General features: G+C 34.6%; 1 protein-coding gene across 1 annotated transcript in view; it reads left to right on the forward strand.

The window, feature by feature from the left end:
- Positions 1-21,498, forward strand: part of ras (Inosine-5'-monophosphate dehydrogenase ras) — a 128,286-nt gene that overhangs the window by 35,275 nt on the left and 71,513 nt on the right. The window lies entirely within an intron of this gene.

Below are 21,498 nucleotides of genomic sequence, written 5' to 3' on the forward strand. Positions count from 1 at the left end.
CCTGTACTTCTTTCAATTCTAACTGCTGACTTACAACTCAAATAAAGACTAAGTATTGCTTGATATAATGCCCCATTGACACCATATAACTGTAGAGTATTGAATAGCTTCTCTCTTGGCAACTTGTCATATGCCTTTTCCAGATCGACAAAACTTAAATACAGATCTTTGTTATATTCCCATGCTTTCTCAACTATTTGTCATAAAGTGAAGATCTGATCCTGACAGCCACTATTTGTCCTGAATCCAGCTTGTTCTTCACCAAGCTTTTCTTCCACAATTCTTCTCAACCATTCCTCAAGTACACTTGCATATATCTTAACAGGAACACTCAGTAGGGAAATACCTCTGTAATTCTCACATTCAGTTTTATTTCCCTTTTTATATATGGGTACTATTAGAGCTCTACTCCAATCATCGGGAATTCGTCCCTCTGTCCAGGCTTTCTGAACTATGCAGTGCAGCCACTGTAAGAGAGTCTTACTGTAAGAGAGACTCTCTAATACCACCATACTTCAGCATTTCTGGTCGAATATCATCTACTCCTGCTGCCTTTCCACATTTCAAGCCTTTGATGGCTTTTTTCTATTTCAAGTATGGATATGTATTCCTGACTTCATGCCTGGTCAGTGTTTTTTACCACTGTGCTGTCATCACTGCTTGTTTCATTTAGCAGTTTTTCAAAGTAATTACTCCATACTTCAAGGATATCTTTTTCTCCTGTTTTCATGTCACCTTTATCATCTCTAACTCCTTTTACAGCACTCTTTCCTCCATTCCTAAGCTTCTCCAACAACCTCCAGAATATGTTACCACCTTCTTGATATTTATTTTCTATATTCTTGCCAAAGTCTTCCCATGACTTTTGTTTAGCTAGTTTTACACAGTGTTTAGCATTCTTGCATTTGTCTCTGTATTCTCTAAGAGCAAAAGATGACTTATTTGCCACGAACTTTTGATATGCTTTCTTCCTTTCCTTCACTGTCTCTTTAACTTCCTGTGTCCACCATGGAGTTCTGATTTTTCCTTCCTTGCATGATTACCTTAACACTCAACATCCTAAAATAAACTCCATTATTGAAGAAGCTTGTAAAAATTCTCTCCCCTTAGATACACTTGTGAAATAACTTTCTAATGGCTCATTATCCTTTTCCATTTATAGAAATTCCATTCATACAAGAAGGTACTTACATAGGCAATCACACCATCACCCTTCCGAACAGTATAGCATCCTCAAACCACTGACTCACCAAGCCAACTATTTGGTCAAATGACACAGCCCTTGAAACCATACTTAGGTACCTTCACAACACCTTTTTAGCCAATCGCTACAATCCCTATAAAATAGATAAAATATTGCATGCAACCTCCATCCCTCCTGCAATCAAGATCACAGCAAAACTATTCAGTCCCATATATTAAAGTGTACATCAGAAAATATAATTCCCAAACTTCTCTGCAAATGTGATCTCCACCACTTTGAAACCTCTCATTCAGCTAGTTACCTTCATATATGTTCTCCTACAGATCAATTCATCCTTTTGCACATCCTAAAGTGCTTTGTGCCTGCAGTTTTAGCCTATTTTTACACAGACTGGTAGATAAGTTAACATCTGCCGTGAAGAACACAAAACTTGCATCCACAATCATATGTATGGCACAGAATTGACAAACCATGCTCTGAATTACTTCAACATAGAATTAGATGGAAGAAGACACTTATGTTACACAGAAGTTGATATAGGCCTGAGATACAATTATTAGGATCAGTACCATTATGTAGCATTCTTCCAACCTTAAGTATGGTTGCATTAATTTGCTAAAGATCTGAGAGACAGTCATTTTCACACCTGATCATCTGACTTCTTCAAATGAACTTAATGGTTATCTGACCCATAGTAAGGACATTAGTTCTGTTTCAGTTACAATTTGAATTGTTTTCCACAATCATTTAGTTCAGTGTTGTGTGCTTGTAACAATTAAAATTTGTGTTGTGAAGATAATGGATAAAAAGCCAGCAAAATATTAGTAAGTTCAATGAAGTACTATTATGAATTTCTAAGGTCTGATCTAGAAACAAAAATGAAGAGCTAGATAACGTATCTAGTTCTTCAGCCAAATGTCTAGCTCTCTGACTTTCTGCAGTTGAAATACCCCAATAGTGAGGTCATCTTTTTTGGGGACTTCAATGTCTACAACTCATATTGGCTCCCCTTCTCCAGTTTCATTGATCAAGCAGGTAGGGATGCTGTGGTGTTTGCCATCATCAGTGACATCTTCTCTTCAAGGATTAGGCATTTGCCTGTTCTGGCTCCACTGGTCTTTCTCTCTTTTCCTTTAGTCTATATCAATCCACCTCTTTGGGTAGCCTATATCTTTCCATGCAATGATCTCAGATCATCAGTCTTCCTACCAGAATACCTGACAACCCCCTCCAATTTGCCAACACACTTGACCTCTTCCTAACAAGCTTGCCTTCCAGGTATACTATGGTTGTCACTTCTCTGCTTGGTAACTCTTACCTGATACAAGTCTCCTTTGCCACAGAACAATTTTCATCCATCAGTTTAGTCTCATGCCTTGTTCAGGTCATTGATCATTCTTTGAAGATATTCAGAGTTTTTTAAAAGGACAGTGCCATTAACAAATTGTTGGTGATTTTACCTTTTTCCATTTCACTGTTATATCTTATTTTACTGCTCAGATTTTTTAATATTTCTTTTGAGAAATATTAAGTTATGCAATTGTTACATGTTCTTGTCTTAATTACCTTTTTTTTTTTTTTTTTAATTCGGGTTTTCTATGAATTTTTATGTTAATAAGTATACTACTGTTTAAAATTCAGCATACTGACAGCATAGGGAATTTTTGATATTAAACTTCAATAACTTTTTTATGTGGGTATGATCAAAAACTTTATTATTATTTTTTTTTTACTTCTGCATCTTTTGGATGGTGGCATAAATAGAATATTTTTTGTAAGATGTAGTTGCTTTGGTTTTGTTAAAAGTCAGCTGGTGGTGGCAATTTTTAATCTTTTGCTTTTCTTTTTTTTTAAAAAGTAATTAGAATTTTATTAATTCCCATCTTTTCTACTTTGCTCTGTCTTAAGCAGGAGTTAATTTTGTGAATTCCACTCATGAGAGGCTGTAAACCACCGTGCAGTTAGCCTAGTGGCTTTGCGCTTCACAACCATATGCCTGGGGAACGAGTGTCCCAGGTTCGATTCCCGTTGTAGACGTGAGGAATTTGAGGATCTTCCTCAGGCATAGCCAAGTTAGCCGGTCTTGGGTGCGGTCAGTAGGGTTTTTTCCGCCAGTTTATCTGGTGTTTTTCATCCCGCAAGCAGGCAAACCGGCCCCGTGAACATACGCCTCTACAGTAAAAAAAAAAAAAACCCCAGCGTCAGACCAGGCGATAGGTCGGTTGGGAGTAGTACTAACAAGAAGTCGCATCTAAGTAACACGCGGACCCTGCATAGGAAGCGGGAATAACGCGTAGAAGAAGAAGAAGAGGCTGTAAACCCATTGATACTTTTAGTATCACAACAGGCTAAGGGTGAGAAAATATAGTTCCTCTGTTTTAGAAGCATGCTGAACTCATTTTAACCCACTTCAGGCCTATTAGCAGGGTGGGGGTGTCATCTCCTGCTAAGAAAATTGTCTGCCTCAGAACTTTCACAAACAGCCATGCCACAGTGGTTCAAACCCATAGCTTGTTGGAAGATGGAAACCACTGTCAACTATACTGACAAAAAAAAAAAAAAAAAAGTTTCCCATCATAACCACCAGACCACACAGGGCCTTCATCATAATATAGTAATGACTGCTTCCCTACCTCTCAAAATTTTTGTCTATTTCCAGTCTGATGCCTTCTTATCTGTGCTTATTGTATATTGGCCTTTTAAAATAGCAAGGCATATCTAATTTGAAATACTGTTTTAATTAATTTATTATTTTTTTTGAAACAAGACTAAAACAATATTTTTAATTTTTTTACAATAGACAAATTATATTCTTGTTTTAATCCTTCACCCAAGTGTAAATAACTAAAATTTTGCATGTGAAATATCTTCATGACTAGGCTACTTGTATATACAGTACAAGCTGACTTCATATCAATTGCCTTAGTATCACATAATGCAAAACATTTTCAGATATTACAATGTATTGTGTGAAGAGGCACTACCTAGACAGTTTCAACCTTTATATCAGTAAAGGAGTGTCTCCAAAAATTAGGCAATCCTTCAGATCACTCTGACATCAGTGAGTGACCTGAAGGATCATTTTAACTCATTAACTTTGGATCACTCCAAGATATTTAGCTGTGGTTATACTCAGTGATGGATTTGTGAGTATTCAGTGAACATAACTGATCATCTCCCAGGGGAAAGCATCCACTGAAGGGGTGGAGCCCCTGTTAAAAGCTATGTCAGTAAAAGCTATATCATAAGCAAGTAATTAATGGAATGCAGTGATTGAGACTACATTGAAAAGCTAGAACTAGAGAAGATGCTGAACTTAAATCAATGTAGAAACCATATATTTTCCATATGCAAATAGAAAAATGGTATATCACCATATTTTTGAAATATTCTGGATCAGAGGTAGTACTACAAAGTTCTTTTGCTTGATCAAATAAATTATAAAGACATATTATTTTCTTAATCCTATACCCATCATTTTATATTTTGGTTTAAGCCAATAAGAATACAATTTGGTCCATAAATCCCAAATTGCCAGCCCATCCTCGTTCATTCAGTATCCAAGTAGATACCTAACAGGGTGCACCACGAGAAGGTGTGGATTGGACATTAGGTCAGAAGCCCTGGGTCGGTTCTCTGCATTCCTTTAAATAGCCTTTAAAGGAATTGTGTGGAGGTCTCCTCTCAGTTAAACCTGATATCAGAATTGGAGATGTTAATCCCAGCTCTTTACTTTATGCAAACGTTGTTATACTTCTAAATAAATCTAGTACAAATCTGCAAGATTCCCTGACTAAATTGAATAATTGTTGTAATAGATTTGGTATGAAGATCAGCAATAGCAAGACGAAGACAATGAAAATAGGCAGAAGCATTGAAAATATCAACTGCATTGTGAATGGAGAACCTATAGAACAAGTAAAACATTTCAGCTACTTAGGCATGATTTTTAGTGAAGATGGTAAATTAAATATAGAAATAGACAACTGAAAAATTTATATGGAATAAGAGAGAAATTAGTCAAAACACTAAATTAGCTTTACAAAGACAGTTTTCAAACCAAATTTAACTTATGGATCTGAGAGCTGGGTTAGAAATAAAACACTGGACCAAAGACTAGAGATCACAGATATGAGAGTCCTGAGAAAGATTAGAGGCATGAACAGATGGCATCAGTGGCAGTATCATATTAAAAATGAGAATATTAGGAAAGAACTTAACATTGTTAGCTTCTGGAAATGTGTTAGCAGAGCTTTTTTAACACCCATTCATTTGTATGCCTTTCAGTATATGGTGTCCTCAATAGCCACATCTCAAAAGCACATATCCTTTTCTTATCTGACTTCTTTAGGTTCCAAGTCTTGCATCCATAAGTCACTGTTCAAAAAACAACTGCATCCAAAATGATCAACTTTGTTCCCATGGAGATAGATTCATCGTTCCATATTTTAGACATGTCTCTGACTGTTGTTTTAGCCATTCCTAATCTTCTTCTGAACAGCAATTCTTCACATTAATAATGGATCCCAGGTACTCAAATTTGTTATATTCTTTTTTTTATTCTGGAATGATTATCAATTCTTTCCATTCTGTGGGTATCATCTTTTTTCCATATTAAATTTACCAGCTTATGTATATGACTAATTCACTACTCCCCATATTTAATGAGTTGGCTACTGTTCCATCGGTATGGTATCTGGTGCCTTGTCTTTGAACTGCTTTATATTTTACTCTACTTCAGCTAATGAAGGTTTATTTCTGGGTGACAAGTATGATAAGTATTCTGTTTGAAAGAATTAAATTGTGATGAAAGTAGGTTCATCACAATTTAAAGTTTGTTAAAGTACTCTCTCCACCTGTTTGCTATTTTTTCTATAGTTGCTAGTATTTGTCCATTGCTATTGTTGATTACTCTTGCTTTCATATGTGGGCCTTTTTTTTTTGATTTTTAGTTTTATGGAATAATTTTCTGGAATTATTTATTGTAAAGTATTTCTGGATTTCTTCAGTCTCTGTTCACAAAAAATTTTTCTTTTCTGCTGTCATTTTATTTTATTCTATAGGAAACCTTTATTTGTTAAAAACACTAGGTCTAAGAATTAGTTTCTTATATTAAAATAGTTATGAGAGTGGCCTGAAATGTTTCCAGCTTTGACTATAGATGGCAACATTATCGGCAAGATTTTTTTTTTTCTAAGTTGATACATCTGTCATTAGCATCCATGTGAAATTGCAAGTCATTCTATCAAGTAGTTTGTTTTATACAGTTGTCTGAAGCAAAAGTGTTGTCTGTATCTCTTGAAATGGATAAAATTGACTATTGTGCATTTATAAAATTCTTTGTAAAAGAAGGTTTAACGCCAAAAGAAATTCATTCAAAGTTCATAAAAGTTTATGGGCACTCTTCTCCTTCGTTTTTGACAATTAAGAAATGGGCTGTCGAGTTTAAACATAGCTATCACAGCCTTGAAGATCCATGTGAAGGATGTTCAAAAAGTTTAACAACCCCAGAAATCTTTGATCAAGTGCATGATATGGTATTGGATGACTGGCGAGTCAAAGTGCATGAAATTGCTGAGACTATAGGCATTTCAAAAGAATGTGTAGGATATATTTTGCATGAAGAATTGCAAATGAAAAAGCTTTGCGCAAGTTGGGTGCTACGCTTGCTCACAGCAGGCCAAAAACACACTTGCATGAAAATCTCAGAACAGTGCTTGGAGCGTTTTAACAAGAATAAAGCTGATTTTGTAAAAAAATTCGTGAGAAAAGACCTGGTTTGCAGAATTAAAAAATCATCTTTCATCAGGACAATGCACCTGCCCACAAAAGTGTTTTGGCAATGGGAAAATTAAGGGATATTCACTAAGAATTGTTGGAACATCCACCCTATTCCCTAGCTTTGGCTCCGTCTGACTTTTGTCTCTTCCCAAAACTAAAACTCTTCCTCACTGGTCAGCGTTTTTCTTCGAATCAAGAGGTGATTGCAGCTGTAGAGGAGTATTTCTCAGATCTTACTGAGAACCACTGCAGGGATGGCATTTATTCCAGCAATGCTCCAGCATCGCTGGAATAAATGTATCAGTCTTAAGGGAGATTATGTTGAAAAATAAAAATAATTTTGAAATTATAAATTCGTTTTTTTTTTTTTTTTTTTTCATTGTTAGACTGAGAACTTTTCAGATCACCCTTATAAGTTAGGTTGCTTTTTAAGAGCTGCTGTAAATTAGTTTTTGATTTATATTTCTAGAGAGAAAAGTAAACTTTTTCAAGCCACATGACAGTGAATTCTCACTGGTTGATGAATTTTATAAACCATCTTCGCTCCAATTCCAATAAAAATAGCAAAAATACTTACTTCCCTGCCAACAGTCCACAACCTTCTCCATAATTAGATTTTATGTTGAGCCCATGCACGAGAAGTTGGTTAATCGACCTTTAGTACTGTAGGGTAATTATAGCAATGCTATTACTGTTTCCTATTATCTTGATGCATGTGTGCAAAAAATAGCTGGAACTTTAAGGAAATGCAATCTCTGTACTGCATTCAAACCTTACTTGAAATTGGCTGATTGTATTTGCTGCTCAAACACTATTTCCTTCATGTCAACAATAAAGCATCTTGCTTATGCAGATTTACCTCTGAATTATCAGGATCTAGTGAGCCTTGCCTTGAACATCACTCACAGAATCAGATGGCAGAAAACTACTGTATTTTGTAAGAAATATATCTTGTTTATAATCTTTGTCTGCTCTTTAAAAGAACTTAATATAAAATATGATTTTTTTTTATTTTTCATTGTTGCATGATGGTAAAATTGCTCATTATGGTAAAATTGTGGAGACTATTGCTGTGTTAGAGTAATTTATTTAATATAAACCAAGATAATTACCCAACATTTTGACTCATATTAAGGTAATCTGAAGTGCACGCACACAGTGTGCATGCACACTGTTGTGTAACTTTCTGAAACAGAAGTTATAAGGTGAACATGTGCCATCTACATTCTTGAGTAGTAGGGTCAACATTAACCCTATTACTCAAGAATGTAGCTGGCATGTTCATCCCATAATTTATGTTTCAGACAGGTCACTGATTAGAAGTCTTCAGCAATTCCCCCCCCCCCCCTCCTTCCCATCTAGGATCCTAGACAATAATTTGACAACCTGAGCCTTTAATTGATTAGATTTCTAGTAATGTCATTAGCATTTAAGAGTATTTTTTAATTAGAGAATAATATGACTGAAATTTAGAGAAATTACAAAGTTTTGTAACATATATAACAGTCTGAACTGATATCGACAATATCAGCTCTGTTTTTATATAACTGTTCTTTTATATAAAAACAGAACTTTAGCTTTGTAATTTTTTCCTTCACTAGAGATTAACCTAGTAGGGTTAACAGTTGACATTAGTGATTCTTTGTCATGCTGTGCTGTAATGTATCTTGTCTTTTCGTATGTGTATATTTACTCCGGATAATGACTTTGATATGAAGCTGAAAACATTGAGTAATTCATTTTAAATGAATTAAACTACTACATGGTAGTAGTCTCTAATTTTACCATAATGATAACTTAAACATGGACGTGTGAAACTAGTTCTTCTTCACAACCTGGTTTTATGCTCCAGGTTTCCTAGGACTTGCTTTAGTTTGTCGGTTTTTATGTTGAACCTTGGAAGATTTCTTTGTGTCAGATGAAATATTGGTATCATTAAACTGTTTAATGATCTCTTATTTTTATTAATGGATTTTGTATTAAAATATTACTATGGTTTTAAATATGGTTTACCTCTGTCTCTGATCCTTCCTGATTTGGCTATTTTTTGTAGAGAATGTTTATTACAAAAATAGAAAAGAATATTTTGTGCATTTTAAATATGCATTTGATTTTGTGGTTTAACACTTATTTTGTGACTCCCACTTGCATAAAAGTTGTGAATATGCTACATTAGTACTGTGAGTGGAATTAATTTAGTTTCAAATTCATTGGTAAATAGGATAATTTCATGCATCTTTAACATTTACTATTTCACAAAAGAATTCTATTACAGTGAAATGAACATGTGCCAAATATCATTACTGATAATGATAAAAGAAACTCAAGGATATCCTGTAAATAAGACAGATAACAGTGCTTATTATCAGAATGTGTTGAAAAGGACTTGATCTCTCAGTTCAAGGATATTTGCCAATTTTGAAAAACACTTCATATCATATTCTGAAGAAAATTTTGTGAACTTCCTGTTTAATGTTTGGATTTCACTACCATTTGCAGTAATTCATAATAGAAATCTGAAATTTCTTTAAGTTCCAGTTACAGTGAAATTTGATTTAAAATAACAATTTTAAGCAAAATGCTTTGCTTTTATAGCAAAGACTCTTCAAACTCTGAAACTTAAAGCTTCATTAAGTGGAGCTCATATTTTTAGATTTAATTATTATTAGAGAATTTCTAATTCATTAAGCAGCAATTAAATTGTGTATTTCAACATTTTATTAATATTACTATACAATGTGATGAATAAGGCATACTTCACTAAGTCAGATCAGCAACTTGTTTATATTTCATTAGCAGGAATTTTTCGAGTGGGCTTGAGTTTGTTGGTCATATTTTCCTGTGCAAGATATATGCAGATTACATCTTAAAATATATTCAATTTTTAGACACCACAAAACTTTATTCATGCAGCATGTTCTTGTATATTCTGCTTTATCTGTCATCAGAACTAAATCATTAATTTATAGCATTAACAGCTACAGTGATTATATTGCAACATATATATTTTAAAACCTCCTGCTAATCTGTTAAGTGATGTGGAATACAGTTCAAATATGGAATATTTTAGAGAAATTTGCTTTTTTTATCTGTTGTATTCCTCTCCCACCTCTTTCGCTAGTTAGTTTCATCCATGTTTCCTTACTTGATTGAACTTCCAAGCACATGACCAGTTTTAATTTCATTCTAAACCTCTTGTCCTACTTTTTCAGTTGTATCAAAACTTATAAATTTTTCTTTTTGCTGGTTTGTAGTTCCTTTTAGTTTTACATAGGGAGTATAAAACATCCTGCAACTTATTTTAATTTTGTACTAATCAGAAAATAATTCTTTAATCACATGGCTGTCCAAGTAATATTCTGTAAAATGATCAAGCATACAATAATATCAGAAAAAAAAAAGATCTTTGTTCCTAAATTGTTTCTATCAGACGCCCACTTATCATTTAAGAACTTCATCAGTTTGTTTATTAGAAAAAAATTGAAGCAAATGCATGCTTTCTCCCTTTTTTAAAATCCCATAAAATTATTTTTTAACCTAATTTAAACTTACCAAATTCCTACTTTGCTTCTTATCAAGTTTTCTTTCACATTAAGTTATTTGTTAGGACTCCAGTATTGTATCTGACAGTTCACATTTTAGGGAAGTGCTGATTATCAGTTATTTTTTCTCCTTCGGTCTTTTTCATCATTCTGGTGTTTCATACTTGTTTTGCAACCCTGCTCTCTTTCTATATAAGTAAGTCTTTGATTAGCTATGTGCTATGCACATATTCTATAATCCTAATGATAGATTTTTAATGATTCTGCCATTAATATGATCTGTTCACTCCCTGAATTTTCTCAGGACTTGTAGTCTCTACCTTTTGATCGTTTTTCTCACTCCCATATTCATGAAGTGCAGATCACTTTAAACATTTTCTTGTGCTACTTTAGCTGATTCTTATTCCATATAAATTTATTCAGCAGGCTCCTTACCATATCAACTTTGCTTACACTATTTTCAAATCTAATTTTCCATCTTTCACTAAAATTATGGCTAAATATGCAGTTGTTTGCAGATAATGCAAATTTGGGGAGAGCTATCAGGAGTAAAGCAGAATATGAGTGGGGGACGTCAGTTCAATGTTGCAAAGTGTAAGGATTTGAAATTTGGGATGTAGAGTACACAATTGGTGGAAATATCTTGGAGGTAGAGGAGATGTGAGATCTGGGAGTGATTATAGACAAGGACCTAAAATTTTGGGGACATGTGAAAACATACTAAAATTGTTAAGACAACACGGCGAATAATGGGAATGATGTGGAAGGCACTGACTTGTAGAAGTAAGAACATTATAGTTCCCTTGTGTAAGGTTTTGATCAGGCCACGTGTGGATTAGATTCGGTGCAGATTTGGTCACCTGGTTTTTCAAAAAGAAATATGTATTGGAAAAATTTCAGATATGACTGACTAAAGTGGTTTCTGGTCTCTGGAATGTTGAGGATGAAGACAGATTGACAAAATGCAGTTTGCAAAAATTGGTGGATAGGAGGAGAGGTATGATTAAGACATATAAGCTGTTAAGAGTTATTACCAGATTAATGTCAGGGATGTTTTGCATAGAATGGGGGAAGATAGGAAGAGAATAAGAAGTCATCCCTGGAAGCTGTATAAGGAGAATGTGAACAAGGGAGTGAGGAGCAGGTTTTTTGCATGGAGAGTGACGAGTGATTGGAATGCATTGCCTGAGAGCGTGGTGAGTGCAGAGACAGTGAACATATTTAAGGCATGGTATGATGAACTGTGTATATAGTAGTGGATCTTCCACAATGAGTCTTTGACTCCATGGAGGTTTTTTATAATAATAATTTTACTTGTTTTATAGTGTCTCCATTGAGAATGTAGTTGCTGTTTTTCACATTCTTATTTTATACTAAACTGTTCAAAATGTTTTGTAATACTCTTCTAGCTGGCTGAGCAAAATTTGATCGGTGTACTGTCAGTGTATTATTTCTTGGGGAACTCTGTGGAGTTCTTCATCATGAAGACCCATTCTAACCATTTTTTGCACAACACGTATACCTCTCCTTGAATTGCTTCACCAATGCAGCACTCACAACTACCCCTGACTAGTCAGTTCCATCTATTCATCACTTTAAGCAAAAAATCTGGTCCTATCACACCCATACAATTCTCAAAGGACTTTGATGTCAGTCGTATAAAACCCCTGTAATAACTTTTATGCTTTTATCATATCCTTTCTTATTCACCTGTCATTTACTTTTTTGAAGCCTACCGACCTTCGATCTATTGTCATGGAGCATTCTATAACTCTGCCACAATCTTGGTCACTTGCCTCTAGATCATCTCCACCACTCCATTCTCATAGAATCCAGGAGACCAGATCTACATGCAATAATCCAGACCTTATTAAAGACTTATAAAGGGGAATAATAATTTAAAAAAAAATTTTTTTTTTTAATCCAAGCTTATCACTGTGTTCAACAGCCATGTAATCTAATGTGCTGTTTTTTTGCTACCTTTGCAATATGGTCTTTAAAATTCAACTCACTATTCATGATAATCTTCAAATCTCTGGCTTCATCAGTTTCCTTTAGTTCTGTACCATCGATATAGCACACATCTTGTAATCTCTTCATCCCGGAGTTGCATGACTTTACACTTGGCCATGTTAAACTGGCAGCCATTTACTTTTGCCTGTATTGCCAGTCTGTTTGTCATCTTGCAGGATCTCTCCATTCCAGCTCTGTATCATCATCATCATCAACAAACTGAATATTTCACTTAAATCATTTCCTGTATCGTTGATGTATAAAATAAACAGCAGAGGACCAGGTATTGAACCCTCCATATGCCATTCTTTGATATCTATCTAACCACATTCTTATCCAAATCACCATCCTCACATCCATACTCATTTGTTCCAATTTATGCAGCAGAGTTCTATGTGGAATCCTGCTGAATGCCTTTGCAAAATCCAGCAGTGTTACTTGCCACATAGTGGAAGAACTTTTTGGGATTTCTTTTGACCTCATCAATTAGCTTTCACATTAGCTTTCGGAAGAGAAGGGTGACCAAGCGTAGTAAGTAAGGTCACCCTTCTCTTCCCTTCTAAATCTTATGCCATGGCACTACTCTAAGCTTGTCATAATCGCCTTCTTTGTAATTTCATGTATATCCTTTCTTAAAAGAAATTCTGTATGTCTGGCAACCTTTCGGGTCATGATCACATGGTTGCTTTTCTCAAGCAGAGGCAGTGTGACTAGATTGGTTACTGCTAAACTCTGATACTATGACCAGATCCAACATTCTCAAACCTTGTGTTCCCTTATTACATGCTATCTTAGGTAATTAACTCTTAATAACTGTATAAATTCAATTTTCTTCCCTCCTTGCAACCATTCTTCCTCCCATAGTTGACATCTCCCATATAATTACTTGACCTGCACTCTTGCTAATTTGTCAATGCGTGCTGTTCATTCTCCTTTATACCCCTTGTGCTATAGCAGCAAATAACTATATCATCATGTTGCCCTCTATTCTCACACATGATGTACCTCTACTTTTTTTGGCTTCAGTTCTGCTGTGATTAGCAGAACCCCTACTCCATTCTGTTCCCTTTGTCCCTTTTGAAAATACTATGGCCCTCGTATATTATTCTGTGACACTATCATCCTTCCTCAATCAAGTTGAACATAAATGCCAAAATTTCAGTTATTGTAATGGTGCCTGGCATTAATATACATAAACTGTAATACCCTTCATGTCCATAACACCTTGTATCAATTAACTCACTAATATTAAGAACCTGGAAGACTATATTCAGCATCATGTATCACTCTCTCACTTATGTCTAGGTTGCCTGGATCCACAATTCCTACCCCCACCCCCCAATTATATTCCCCGACTCTGCACTTATGAACTCTCACTTAACATTACTTTCCTAAGAAACCTAACTCAGAATCTCTTCAAATGCAAATTCCTTAGAAGTCATTGTCCATCAAACTCATTTCATACATACACAAACTGTACACCACTTCCTGCTGTGTTTTGATTCATTTACAATCATGGCTCTTCGTCTGTGCTTGCCTCTCTCATGCTATGGCAGCAATTTTTACTTTCTCACTCTTATTCACTTGTATTAGCAACTCTTTTATATTTTCATATATGCCACACTTGTCACCTACTAGGTCATTACTTTTACTTTTCCTCTCTGCATCCTTATAGCATTGCTAACATTCTTAATTCTTGCCCCAGGATAACAAGATTTTGCTGTGCTTTCCTCAAGTACTCCTCTTGTCATGGAATTGCCATACATGATTTGTTCTTATTCTCCCTCTTTCACTCTGTTGTTCTCTCCCCCCCTCCCACTTCCTTTGTTTACCATAACACTAGCCAGTTATTTCTCCAACCGTTCTATCTCATGTTTTGTTCTGGGGATAACTTCACGTAAGTGCACTATTCTCTTATTAGCATTTGGTCATTATCTTCATTTTCCACCATTTCATTTTTGCTATCTTTTATACTGTATTCACCCTTGCTCTCTTCTGCCACTTTACTTTCAACAACCACTTCATGATTCACGTTCATATTTTTTCATCTTTCATCATTCAACTCACCACTATTATTCTTTTTACTTTATCCTTGAACTAACACTAGCTCTTGAACACTTGACATGCCCACTCACCTGTTTCACTTTTCTTCCAAAATCTCTACAAAGTGAATAGATTTTGCATACATTGCAACAAACAAAATCATGCATGTTGAAATCATCCACCATTTTTCTATGTATCAGTGTCATGACATATAATACAGTATACTCATATTAAAAATAGCTCTCAAAACCACACAAATAAGCAAATGACTCTTACAAGCAAGTAAACACGTATAATAATCCAGGGAAAAAAACAGATAGCGGTAATTATTTTCTAAAACAACTTATCTTTCAACTCCTGCAACTCAGTATGAGAAATATACTTTCTTTTTTTTTGATTGCATTAGGTACATTCACATGAAGTGTCACAGTACACGTGTTGTAGCACTATCATCATAGTTTCTGTTTATTGTTTTTGTTCTTTTTAGGTTTGACAATTATTGAACAGTTCTTTATTTGCAGTTGCATGCTAGCAAACTTTTTTAGTATTAAATAAATCTGTGGACTGTAGATTTGAGCTAATTGGTCTTAATTTTCATATAAAAGTTTACAGCACTTTTAGTCATCATTAAAATGCTGTATCCTTCACAAACTCAATTTCTGTTACTACTTCTAACTCTGAAAGCCAGGTTTCACTAATGTCAATCTTAGGCCAAGACATAATCACCAGGGCAACAAACTGTCCCTAATGCTACTTGTACCCGATGCTACTAGCATTTGTGTATAGATACAAGTTGCCTTGTGGTTCTTTGTATACTTGCATCTACAGTTTGCTTGGTCTGGTTGGGCAACTTTCTCTTTTCTGTCCTCAGACACACTGAAAGTCTGAACCCAAAGCATATATTTCTACTCCTTCATTAGATTCATAATCATGTATATCATTGTTTATATCAGAGTTTTTAAATAAAATTCTATATAATTTTTGCTACATGTGTAAGTTGTAAAGTTAACTTTATAATGTGAAGTGCACCTTTCCCATTAAAAGTATTAATTATACTTTGACTCACTCCAGGCACAACCTGGTAAAGTAAGCAGCAAGATTATTCACCAATTGATGGGGAAGCCTCCTGAAGAGTTATCAACAGGTTTGGTCCCGTGTACTGTCTGACAGCCAGCCTGCAGAAATCACTTTATTGCTGCTGTACCTTCAAATGGAGGTGGTACTGGGTTCTAGTCAAATAATTATGGAGTATAGAGGAGGAACAGATAGGCCTTCTCATTGCAGGAAGAAGTGTAGGGTAGGGACAGAAACAAGAAATCTTACTGTAGAGATGAAACATGGGAAAGTCCACTTCATGCTTCCAGTAAGTTAATAAGTATAGTAGTGGTGTTTCACATGGTGACAAGGACATTTACTACCTAGATGTCAAGTTGGCATATCCTTCATCCAGCAGGGAAAGTGCTTCTAAGGCAACAATACTAACCTTACCAGAGCTTATTTGTGGAAACAGGACATACCATGGGAAGATAGAGATGACTCAACCGGGAGAAGCTGTATATTGTGCAATCACCAGTCCTTAATGACCCAAGTGTAGTGTGGTCAGATCAAAGTTTGAGTTTGGCTGCAACAAATGAAAATGATTTAGAAATTACTTCTTGGTCCAAATAGACTAACAAGATAATAAAGCCTTGTCATGCAAAACTACCTCAGATTATATAGGACTTCAAAAATTCTCCCCCCCCCCCCCAATCCAGCAGTTCATGGTATACCCTCATGCTAATTGTTTGGCAAGTTTGTAAAATCACCCCCCCCCCACACACACACACTACACACCCATTGTAGTCTGCTTTCTCCCTTATATAAAATTCTATTCATTTCATAATGAACTTAAAACTTTTTTTTCTCTGGTGTCAGTCAGTATTAAAGTTTTTTGTTACCACTTCTCAATGTAAGTTTTTATATTTTTTTTTCAGGTCACTTTAGGTTTTTGATAAGTAGGGTGTTATCTATCACCAGGCAAGAAAATTGTCTACTTGCTTAGACTTCAGCAAAATATTGATACCATATTAGGACTCAAACCATGAGTCCAGCTTTAGGAAGTGGAGATCAGTCTGCTTTGTGAATTAGGACAGCAGCACTCATAAAAGAAAAACAGTTTATATACAGACCATACTTATGATTTGGTTGTGAGGTTGTTCAGTCAAAAAAAAAGTTGAACTTACAAATGTTATTGACAAAGACTAAATATGATGGTTGGCAGCACACAAGAAATCAGTTCTCCAGCCGATAAGATGAGAGTTTAAATTCCACTTCAGGCACAAATGTTTGATTAAGTGATGTTTCCAGATTAACTCTTAGCCTATAATAAATTTAGTTTAATCCTTTATCGAAGTGTAAGCAAACAAAGTTTGTGCCTGAAGTATCTTCAGGACTGAGGTAACTCATGGTAAAGGTGGTAAACATGGTAAATATGACTTCTCCATTACTTCTGCCTTGGTATCACCACTTCTGGGTCTGACTCTCATTTGACGAGACCTCAGTAAAGGTCGAAACTGGTCTGGGTAGTGGCCCTTCCCTTGATGCATTATATGGAGGAGGACACTTAATGAGGAGATGTATAATGCATAGCATTATACATCTCCTCAAGGAGATGTGCTTTGCATTATGGGAGATACTGAGACAAGGAGTGATGAGAGCTTGGTCCACCTTTACCACGAGTTTCCTCAGTCCTGAAGATCTAAGACCTCAGTCCTAAGGCTCAAACTTTGTTTGCTTACACTTGGATGATTAAACTTTCCACTTGGTTAGACTAAATTTATTATAGTCTAACCAAGTGGAAAAAAAAATTCTAACTTAGCCTATTCACGGTATTAATATATAATAGGACTAATCTTTCACAGGTGAAATTCACATAAATTTGTCAAGTCAGATATTGCATGTACTCAGTATTCCTTCTAATCTGTACAAATGCATATTGGTCAAAAAGGGAGTGCACATTCCTAGTATTAGTAACTGTGCTAAAAGTAAGTCGATTTTTGAAGGTACTATAAACAAATTATGACAAATCATACTTGTAACTTATTTTATTTATTAATTTCTCCAATGTCTGCACTCTGATATTGCTCTAATCCATTCCAGCTTAATACGCTCTAATTAGTTGTTTTAACCTGCAATTTGCAGATGCAATATGCATTATGTGAGCAAGTTGCAGGGGCATATTTGTTCAGAGTCTACTCTCTAGACCAGTGTTTCTTAACCAGGGGTGTGAGAAAACATTCATAGGGGTGCGAGCTGGAAAATATTCCATCATATATTGACTACTTATTTAAATCGCATTTGCTTTCGAGAGGAAAAATGTTATGCAGACTAAATTATATTTAAGATATATAATCTTTCATCCCATACAGAATTATTCTATTTCACCAAGAACCATTAAATATAAGTTATATTTTTTATTTGTTACATTTTAAGAAATTAAAAACCACTATATTCAAAAAATATCCCGAATGTACTGCCTCTCATGCATGCGCCCAAGCCGAACGCATGGATACTTGCTGCACATACACTCGCCATTGTCATGAGAAACGTCATTTCGTTGTGTACAAACGTCAACAAAGTGGATCAAGTGACAAACGAATGCTATTTTTTTTTTTGTTTAACCAGCAATAATCAGTAAATAAAGAATAATTGATTAAACTTTTTCTCTCGAATTTTTAAAAGTTTAATAAGAACTAAAATTAATTTTTGTTTACACGTTATTTTATAATTTTCTTAAGGAGCCATGGCCAAATGCGTAGTTAAATAATATGTAAATTTAATTTACTATTTGTAATAATCCTTGCCATGTCAAAAAGACGCCAGTGGAAAGACGATTATGTTGCTGACTGATTTACTTGTGCAACAGAGAAAGACGGTACTCAAAGACCACAATGCATTTTATGTCGCAAAATATTTTCAAACTCCAATCTTAAACAGTCAAAGTTGTTAGAACATTTCAACAGTCAGCATGGTGGTAAAGCTGCAGGGCATACACTTAACATCTTGAAGTCTAAGAAGGTACGATTCGATAGCAGCAGTAAGATTACAAAATTTGACTCTGCAGTAGTTCAGAAGCTTTTGTTAGAAACTTCTTATCAGGTGGCATATCTGTGCATAAAGGAAAAAAAAGCCTCATACAATAGCTGAAGAATTGGTGAAATCATGTGCATTGGAAATTGCACATGATTTGAAGCAAATAAGAAAATTCAGCAGATTCCATTATCAAACGATGTGATTCGATCACGCATTCAAGACAGTTGGGATATTTTACTGCAAGTAGTACAAGATATTAAAACCAGTCCTCTGAAAGTGTGTATTCAATTGCACGAGTCACATGATGTTGATAATTGCAGTGAGTTATTAGTATTTGTGCAATACATAAAGGAAATTTTGGAAGAATTTTTATTTTGTGATCAACTGGAACTGACTGCAAAAGGAACTGATGCATTTAATCACATTAAAAACTTTTTCTTTAAACATCAAATACCAATTGATGTGATTAGCTCAATATGCACTGATGGTTACCTGCGATGGTAGGCAATAATTTTTTTTTTTTTTGCCTATATCAAAAAAGAAGTACCGCAAGTTACAGTAACACATTGTACGTTGCACTGCCATGCACTTGAATCAAAAACTTTGCCAGAGAACTTTAAAAAAAATTTAGCTGCAAAAGTAAACATAGTAAATTATATTCGAGGACTGGCGCTTAATCATAGTGTCTTTCGTGCTTTTTGCGAAGAAATCTGTGCTAACCACAGTGTGCTTCTTTATCACACTGACATAAGATGGCTCTCCAAGGGACGTATGCTTAGCAGGTGTTTTGAAATGCGCAAGGAGATTATTCAGTTTCTTACTAACCACAATTGTAATTAATTCAAGACTTTGAAAGAAGAGATGAAGTAATTCGATTATTAGCAGATATTTTCACTCACCCAAATGAATTAAATATATCAATGTAAGGGTGGTAAGTACATAACATCTAGTGAAAAATTATTTGCTTTGTTGAGTTGAAAATGATAATTTTGCAAACTTTCCCTTGCTTGATAAAATTGTTCTGGAAAACGAAGAAAAATCGCAATTTTACCTGAAATTGTAATACATTTGCAACAATTGATTGATTCTTTTCATGGATATTTTTCCATGGGAGATATTGGCAAAGAGCAGAGGTGGATACTGGATCCATTTCTTTTTTATCTTAATTCTATAAACGATGGTAATTTAATAAAAGACGATCTTATTGAAATGCTAGCCAGTGCACGTATTCAAATGGCATTCGAAAATTGGATTTGGAACAATTCTGGTGTACTCAGTTAGAACCATTTCCACAACTGGCAAAGGCAGCATTGCAGACACTTCTACCATTTGCTACCACCTATCTTTGTGAAATGAGATTTTTCATCACTTTTGAACATAAAAACCAAAACCCGAAATCGCTTAAATGCATGTGATGATATGCGTGTAGCCCTTTCGAAAAAGGAACCTCGATTTCAAAATGTTATTATGAAAAAGCAACAAATTAGTCACTCACTAAAAATTGATATGTTATTTTGATTTTATGTTGATACATTAGGCTTATAACATATGGTCTACTGCCCTTACATAATCTGCACCAGTGGTTATTTTCAATTAACTATTAAATCATAAATAATAAAATACTATATTATTATGTAATTTCTTAACACTAAGTAGATTTTTCTAACTGATACTGAGTGACATCCTGAAAATGTATTTATTTGAATTATACATATTATCATCATTTATACGTTATATGCTGGTTTCAAGTCTTAACATGAAGAGCCAAAAAATATTAATTCTTTTGTCAAAATTCAAAATAACCAACATGGCCCAGGAACCCTAAATAATTCATTGTGTTCCTTCTCTATATCAAGTACTGATGAAATAATGAGAGAAACGAAAGGAAAAAAAAAAAACAGAGACCAACCAAAGATAGACATATATGTATTTTTCAATAAATTGTTTTGCAATAAATTTTATTTTCTGACAAAAAACAAATTTTTCAAGGGGTGGGGGGGGTGTGCAAGAATGTAAATTGAAGTTCACTGGGGTGCAGGCCAGTAAAAAGGTTAAGAACCACTGGTCTAGACAGTACAGTTACTTGAACTCATACAAACAAGTATTGATTTTTTGTATCCACACAGATTTAAGCAAATTAATTTAGTACTCTGTTTTTACAGGTTATAGCTAGATGTAAAAAAGGACAACATTAATATGAGAAATATTACATTAGCATGCATGTGTGCACACATACATTGAGTCATACTGGAAACTTGTACACAAAATGATTTTCATGTGCAAACGTGCAGCAGAAATTAGAGGTGACATTGAATTGTAAGAGTTTATCATCTATCTCTTTTCACCTGGCTTTTAAGGATATTCAAGATGGTGTTTTTTACTTCGTACATTGGCTTTGGTTGGTCTCTGTTTTTTTTTTTCCTTTCGTTTCTCTCATTATTTCATCAGTACTTGATATAGAGAAGGAACACAATGAATTATTTAGGGTTCCTGGGCCATGTTGGTTATTTTGAATTTTGACAAAAGAATTAATATTTTTTGGCTCTTCATGTTAAGACTTGAAACCAGCATATAACGTATAAATGATGATAATATGTATAATTCAAATAAATACATTTTCAGGATGTCACTCAGTATCAGTTAGAAAAATATACTTAGTGTTAAGAAATTACATAATAATATAGTATTTTATTATTTATGATTTAATAGTTAATTGAAAATAACCACTGGTGCAGATTATGTAAGGGCAGTAGACCATATGTTATAAGCCTAAGCTCTAGTTTTATCCATTATTTGCAGAATTATCGAATCTCATTCCAAAATTATTTTAATTTGAAATTTCCT

The sequence above is a fragment of the Typopeltis vanoorti genome, chromosome 5 (genome assembly GCF_054136105.1).
Source record: "Typopeltis vanoorti isolate ZY-2024b chromosome 5, IOZ_Tvanoo_1.0, whole genome shotgun sequence".
Classification (NCBI taxonomy): Eukaryota; Metazoa; Arthropoda; class Arachnida; order Uropygi; family Thelyphonidae; genus Typopeltis; species Typopeltis vanoorti.